Below are 7763 nucleotides of genomic sequence, written 5' to 3'. Positions count from 1 at the left end.
GTTATGGAGGGGAGGGGTGGGCCGGCTGGGCCTGGGGGTTGGCCCAGTTGGCCACGGCCCAGAGGGGGGTTTCTCCTTTTTTTTTGTTAGTTTTAGGTTTTAGTTTTTTTTTGTTTTGTTTTTATTTATTTTCTTTTCTGTTTTAAATCAGTTTAAATTATTTAGCCATTTTCTAAAAATGTGATTGCTGTACCATAACTACCCTTGTAATATTTGGCACCCACCGAACATTTTTGTTTCTACTTTCGAAAACTTTTATTGTCGACATTAATTTTAAATTTTAATTTGACGCGGTTTGAACTAACGGACGTTTAGCATCAGTAATCGGGATGATGTGGCTTGATTAGCGTGGGATTATTTTAGCAAGATTATCCGAGCATCACAATTCTCCTCCACTACAAGAAATCTCGTCCCGAGATTTAAGAGGGGAGTAAGGGGAAAGTTCTGGTTACGACATTCTAACGGATCTTCTCGAAGAACTTAATCCCTTTCGTTGATGTCTTCAATCCTTTATTCCGATGCATCATGATAAACCTGTCATCATTTCTTCGGGAACTCCATCGTACTTACGAAAAGATAAGGGGCAGCTCACTACGACATAATGCTTTTGAGGGAAACAATCTGGGGTTAACCCATGAATTAGTATAAGATTATCACTCGAGTTGAACAAATAAAATATGTCGAGAGTAAGGTATGAAGGTACAATAAGAGGTTCCAAGCGAATATATAGTTGCTCGAAGTCTGAACCGGAGTGAGAAAGGGGTTCAGAGCAACGAGAGTAAGTATTGCGTCTGATACCAGAATAGATGATCTCATCGATAGGTGGCTCATGAATTTCGTATGAGTCCACGCGCGAGGAATAACTTTGGAAACATGAGGGTGTACAGGAGAGTCAGGTTTCGATCCTGGTGGAACTGTGGGTTATGGGCCCACCATGTGGGTTAAAAGTAGAAAGGGGGGGCTGACATCTTGTACGATCACGATAGCAAGGCATGTCAGAGAGTAGCATGTCAGTTATGTCGGCAACAATGTCGGTACCAAGGGCGAGGGACGAAGAGAACCATTTTCCTGCTCGTTGAACGAGGCGGACCAGTAGGCGAAGTTCTCGTCCATCGGTGGTTACCGGAATGTCATCAACAAAAGTAACAGGGTCTTACTGACAGAATTGTACAACGAGGTGTTTACATAAGCAGGAGAATATTACTGCTCAGATCATATAGTTCACAAGAAAGTTTAAACCAACAATGGAAGGAAAATATGATCATCAGATTAAACAGAACAGTGGAAAGGAAATTATGTTTAACCACATATTTCAAGGGTATATCCTTCCCAAGGACAAGCAGAGCATGATATCCATGTCAGGATATAATGTAGAAAACTCTTTAGGTAGGGCAGAAAATTTTTATGACATTACCCACACAGCGGTGTTTGGATAATTGATCAAGAAACATTTAGCATTGGGCTTCAAATGTTCTTGTTGAAAATTGGAGTACCATAGTCATGCTTCGAGATAGCATTGACATGGTCTTCAAGCAAAAGGTCAGACTTTGGATATAGGAAGGATCCATTAGGAACAACTTGTAGGATAAGTCTTACAATTTCCTCAGGGAAGAATGGCTAAACTTGCTAAAAAGGATACTACAATAATAGGTAGGAAATCTAGATTTGAAAGAAGGAAGCACCCGAGGAGCAATCAAACGGACATTTCTACGAGTGAACTCGCTAAAGCTGAAGATCCACCATCCAATTTAGGCATTAGGCAGAACTCTCTCAATCCAGGAACTAGCTCCTATCTCGATGATTCCATTTCTCTTTTTCAGAGTTAGCTTCTTTCCTATGGTAAAGAGTACTCTTGTTTCCTAGTCGAGGGATAATCAAGTCATTTCGAAAGGGGATTTATCCGTTCCCCTAGCCATCGAGCAACTGCGAGAAACACCGCGCCCGTGCCCCCGTCGCTCGCCGGAGCAGCCGTGCGTGGCGTACCAATTTTTTTATCTGGTGGATCTTGTCTGTTCTTTCGAAAGTGTTTCTACAAACGAGTGAGGTAAACCCATCTCGGTCGAATAATTCGTATCTTTAGACCATTCAGAGCCGTTTGCATTAAGTGTTGGGATTTAGTTTGTTGTCATTACCCTCAACTTCATTGCCGTCCACCTCTTGCCGTGTTATTACCAGGGGGGGTGCTAGGCATGACATCATGTTACCAGGTCATCAAAGGACCAATGTTATAACTCTTGAAAGTTGTCCCAACCATCATATCTGACCGAGATTCAGATCCAATTGGTGTCATGATGCCTCAGACTTAGGATATCCGAGAAGAAAAGACGCAACACAAATCGTTGAAATGGCATTGCAAGACTCTCGGAGATGAACTATGGGAGCGGGTTCCTGAAACAATAGTTCATCATTAAACCAAGGAGAGGTGAGGAGGTGGCTGATTGACTCAGCGACAATTCATTGAGATTTTCAAAAGATGGATTTCCACAATTAAGTGAACAAGGAGATAACATTTGTCAGATCAAATGATATAAGGAAGTATGCTCGAGGTAAACATACACAAATAACATTGGTTGAAAGGTGCGCCCGAAATGTGGGTTGGGTTGCACGGCCAATGTCAGAATGGTGATTCAATAATCAATAGCCTAAGAATGAACGACCGACCATTAACTTCAAAGCAATAGGGTTGCTAGAAGGAAAGAATACAAACAACACCGTTCACTTGTTGGAATTAACACGGGGACCAAGAAAGAATGGTGACGGTGAGAAGTATTTCTATGTCAAGAATCCTCAAGAGGTGGAACAAATCTCAGAACATTCTTGACATAAAGGATGGTAATACTCCAAGGTAAAGAAGAACAATTGCTGGATAGCAAGGAACTCAAGGTATAACACCAAACATGAACAAGCTTGTGTTGGTGGGAAGGCAATAAAGTGGTCGACGATAATACAATTCATCGAGGGCAAGGATGGTATTTCTCATCATGAATTCAATTGATATCCTGGATGAGCTCAGAATGTTGATGATCACGACACCTTTGTCGCGAGAGTTCATGAAGAAGTAATCGATCGGTGACGACATCAAGTCAAGTAATGATGAAGTGAAAGGTTATTGGAACCAAGGGTACGACACAAACTCGAAACCAAGCTTGTTGTCCAAGGCGAAATGATATGACGATGAGGATCGACGTAAGGTTAGTTCATCGTCGAAAATTGGTGCTCCGAGAATAAGGACCAGGTAGCACAGTTAGAATCGTCACGACAATGATATAGCCAAACAGGCTAGGAATGGCGTGATCGGGTACAAACTCATACTTATAGAAGCTTACTAAAGAGTTGTTGAACCGAAGAGCGGACTCGGTTCAGTTATCGGTGTCTTTGAGTGTTCAATAACTCAGAGCCCGTGAAAAATTGAAATCAGTGGGAAGGTAGCACTTGATGAAGAACTCATAAGATGTTATGCAGTTCCATGATAATCTCGAGATATCAGGGGGGTAATACTCGACACAAGATCAAAGTAAAGGTTGGAACTGTGTATTGATCCATAGAAGACAATTGTTTTAACTTGTCCGAGAAATGAGATCAAAGAAGAACAATCATGGTCGGAACCATGGTTGCAAGGGATCAATTCACAGTTACCATAGGTTAGTTATCAAGGAAATAGTTATTGTTACAAGAAGCTTTCATGATAGGATATATATCGCGTCCATGGGCATGAACACAAGGTTCAAGGTCGACTCCCACTTCTCCAATGCATAACCTTTCATTCACTTCTCACGTTCGATGAAGTTGCAGTGTTGAAATTTTATCTGGTGAAGCACCAGAAGAGTATGACTCGTGAAAACTTTCGAGTTCACACATATTAAGGAAGGCATAGGTTCAACCCATCGGGGTATCTTAGAATCCTATACCAGAATCTTTTAGAAGTAATTAACTCAAGCTTGAAGGCAGAGCATGGTTGAGGAAGCAGACGATACAATTTACCAAAGGCATTATGTATCCGAGAAAAAGGCTCACAAGTTTATTGAATATGAAGGGCATTGTCAGATAAAATCCAACAAAGGATCTGGTGGTCCACAAGGGATCTGACGTGAGCATCGGTACTCAACTAGAGGAAGCAAATTATAGGAACAACTGACTAACTCAATTGTCAAATGCAAAGGAATTATGATTTCCAAATCAAGGGATCAGAAGCAATGCTCTGATTAGGGGTGGATAAGTTGAATAGCCGTAGGGTACAATCAAAGACAATTGGGTTGGTCGAGAACCAATTCCAGTAAAAAGAATGGAAGCTCAGCCGGAAAAGTAATTTATAAGGATCAATGATGATTGCGTGTATTCGCAGCATATTGAGTCAACAGACTCAAAATGATAATGACAAGGAATGTCAATAAGATTTCTATACTTATGGGATTAATCATAATGAAAGCAAACAAGAAATTCCAGAGCAATAGGTTGCTGAGGATTTTCGGAATATCGGGTGGTATTTCGAAGACTTTTGTGTAACACATGAACAACTGGGGGATGAGCGGATACTCGATAAGTGCGAGAATTAACCGTAGGGGTATTCAAGTGACAAAGGACAGCAAGGCAGTAAGCTCAAGGGATTATCGAAACAACGATGAGTTTTTCAGGGTATCTTGTAATAACAAGATCAACTGGGAATAAAAGTAAGAACGTCAAGTGTATGTATTTATCCATAGGGATATTTCGATGGTAGGGAATTGCAAAAGCAACGGACACAAAGTCTCAAAAGAGTTTCGGCGAGTAACTTCGAAATCTTCTGGTGCAGTCGGCGATCACCTGGACTGAAGGGGCTCTCCGGGAGAAAGTATTTTCGAGAACCTAAAGTCAGATTTTAGTAGAAATTGTTTAACCCAAGCAGAAGAGAGTTCAGAGTCCCAGAGTAAAGGTCAAGGAGTAAAAGATCCTACTACCACCCAATGGCGACGTGGGCCCATGGGCCGCACAGCCATGTTAGTAAAAGTTTTGTAAAGTCTAGACTCGACTTCGGCCAAGGAGTTGGAAGGGGGATTCCTACAGGCAGTCGGCTCTGATACCAACTTGTGACGCCCCCGATTCAATCGTACACTAATCATGCACGCAAATGTGTACGATCAAGATCAGGGACTCACGGGAAGATATCACAACACAACTTTACAAATAAAATAAGTCATACAAGCATCATAATACAAGCCAGGGGCCTCGAGGGCTCGAATACAAGTGCTCGATCATAGACGAGTCAGCGGAAGCAACAGTATCTGAGTACAGACATAAGTTAAACAAGTTTGCCTTGAGAAGGCTAGCACAAACTGGGATACAGATCGAAAGAGGCGCAGGCCTCCTGCCTGGGATCCTCCTAACTACTCCTGGTCGTCGTCAGCGGGCTGCACGTAGTAGGGGCACCTCCGGTGTAGTAGGGGTCGTCGTCGACGGTGGCGTCTGGATCCAGGGCTCCAGCATCTGGTTGCGACAACCAGAAAGAAAGGAAAAGGGGAAAAAGGGGGGAGAAAGCAACCGTGAGTACTCATCCAAAGTACTCGCAAGCAAGGAACTACACTACATATGCATGGGTATATGTGTAGGGAGGCCATATCAGTGGACTAAACTGCAGAATGCCAGAATAAGAGGGGGATAGCTAATCCTGTCGAAGACTACGCTTCTCGCAGCCACCGTCTTGCATCAAGTAGAAGAGAGTAGATTGAAGTCCTCCAAGTAGCATCTCCAAGTAGCATCTCATAGCATAATCCTACCCGGCGATCCCCTCCTCATATCCCTGAGGTAGAGCGACCACCGGTTGTATCTGGCACTTGGAAGGGTGTGTTTTATTAAGTATCCGGTTCTAGTTGTCATAAGGTCAAGGTACAACTCCAAGTCGTCCTGTTACCGAAGATCACGGCTATTCGAATAGATTAACTTCCCTGCAGGGTGCACCACATAGCCCAACACGCTCAATCCCATTTGGCCGGACACACTTTCCTGGGTCATGCCCGGCCGCGGAAGATCAACACGTCGCAGCCCCACCTAGGCACAACAGAGAGGCCAGCACGCCGGTCTAAACCTAAGCGCACAGGGGTCTGGGCCCATCGCCCATAGCACACCTGCACGTTGCGAGGGCGGCCGAAAGCAGACCTAGCCTAGTGGCGTTCCAGTCCAATTCGGCGCGCGCCGCTCCGTCGCTGACGTCTGAAGTGTTTCGGCTGATACCACGACGTCGGGATACCCATAACTACTCCCACGTAGATGGTTAGTGCGTATAGGCTCGTAGCCAACTCAGATCAAATATCAAGATCTCGTTAAGCGTGTTAAGTTTCCGCGAACGCCGAACAGGGCCAGGCCCACCTGTCTCCTAGGTGGTCTCAACCTGCCCTGTCGCTCCGCCACAAAGTAACAGTCGAGGGCCGTCGGGAACCCAGGCCCACCTCTACCGGGATGGAGCCACCTGTCCTTTCAGCCCCCTCGTCAGAATCACTTGCGGGTACTCAATGAGCTGACCCGACTTTAGTCACCATCTGTATAGTATGTAAGTATGTATAGTATATACCCGTGATCACCTCCCAAGTGATCACGGCCCGATAGTATAGCAAGGCAGACTGACAAGAATGTAGGGCCAATGATGATAAACTAGCACCCTATACTAAGCATTTAGGATTGCAGGTAAGGTATCAACAAATGTAGCGACAATGTCAGGCTATGCATCAGAATAGGATTAACGAAAGCAGTAACATGCTACACTACTCTAATGCAAGCAGTATAGAGGAGAATAGGCGATATCTGGTGATCAAGGGGGGGGGGGCTTGCCTGGTTGCTCTGGCAAGAGAGAGGGGTCGTCAACTCCGTAGTCGAACTGGTCAGCAGCAGCGTCGGTCTCGTAGTCTACCGGAGAGAAGAGGGGGGAGAAACAGTAAATACATAGCAAGCAAGTGCATAACAGGATAACAGGCAGAGCTAGACGTGTTCTAACGCGGTAGGAGGTGATACCGGTGAAGGGGGGAAGCATCCGGGAAGTATTCCCGGGGTTCCGTGTTTTTGGGCAGAGGAGCCGGAGGGGGAAAGTTACGGGTTCGATAGGTTAGGGGTGTGTGGCGGACGAACGGACTGCGTATCCGGATTCGTCCCGTCGTTCTGAGCAACTTTCATGTTGAAAATATTTTAATCCGAGTTACGGATTAAAAGATATGATTTTCTAAAGATTTTATTAATTTCTAGAATTTAATTAATTATTTAATTAATTCGAAAAATGGATTTATGACGTCAGCATGATGTCATGCTGACGTCAGCAGTCAACAGAGTTGACTAAGTCAAACTTACGCGTGGGTCCAGTGGGACCCACCTGTCATACTCTGTTAGGTTAATTAGGATTTAGTTAAACTAATCACTGTTTAATCAAGCTAACATGTTAATTAGATTAATTAATTAAGGTTAATTAACTTAATTAATTAATTAATTAATTAATTAATTAAATTTGTTTTTATTTTAATTACTGTTTTATTTATTTTTATATACTTTTTACTTTTTTTTAACGTTCTGGGGACGGGCCCCCGTGGTCAGTGGCCCATGGGGCCTTGCGGGCGTTGGGTGCAGGGTGCGGTCGCCCCCCGCTAACGGGCGAACCCGGGCGGCCGCCGCAGGCGCGCGCGCCAGCACCGGCGAGGCGGGCTGGGTGCCGGCTGCAGGCGAGAGGGGAGGCAGGCCACGGCAGGGCGTGGCCGGCGGGCACAACAGCGGCCACGGCGCCGGACCGGGAAGGCGCGGGCGAGGCCACG

The sequence above is a fragment of the Triticum dicoccoides genome, chromosome 3B (assembly GCF_002162155.2).
Source record: "Triticum dicoccoides isolate Atlit2015 ecotype Zavitan chromosome 3B, WEW_v2.0, whole genome shotgun sequence".
In the NCBI taxonomy this organism is placed as follows: domain Eukaryota; kingdom Viridiplantae; phylum Streptophyta; class Magnoliopsida; order Poales; family Poaceae; genus Triticum; species Triticum dicoccoides.
This window is presented reverse-complemented; position numbering follows the sequence as displayed.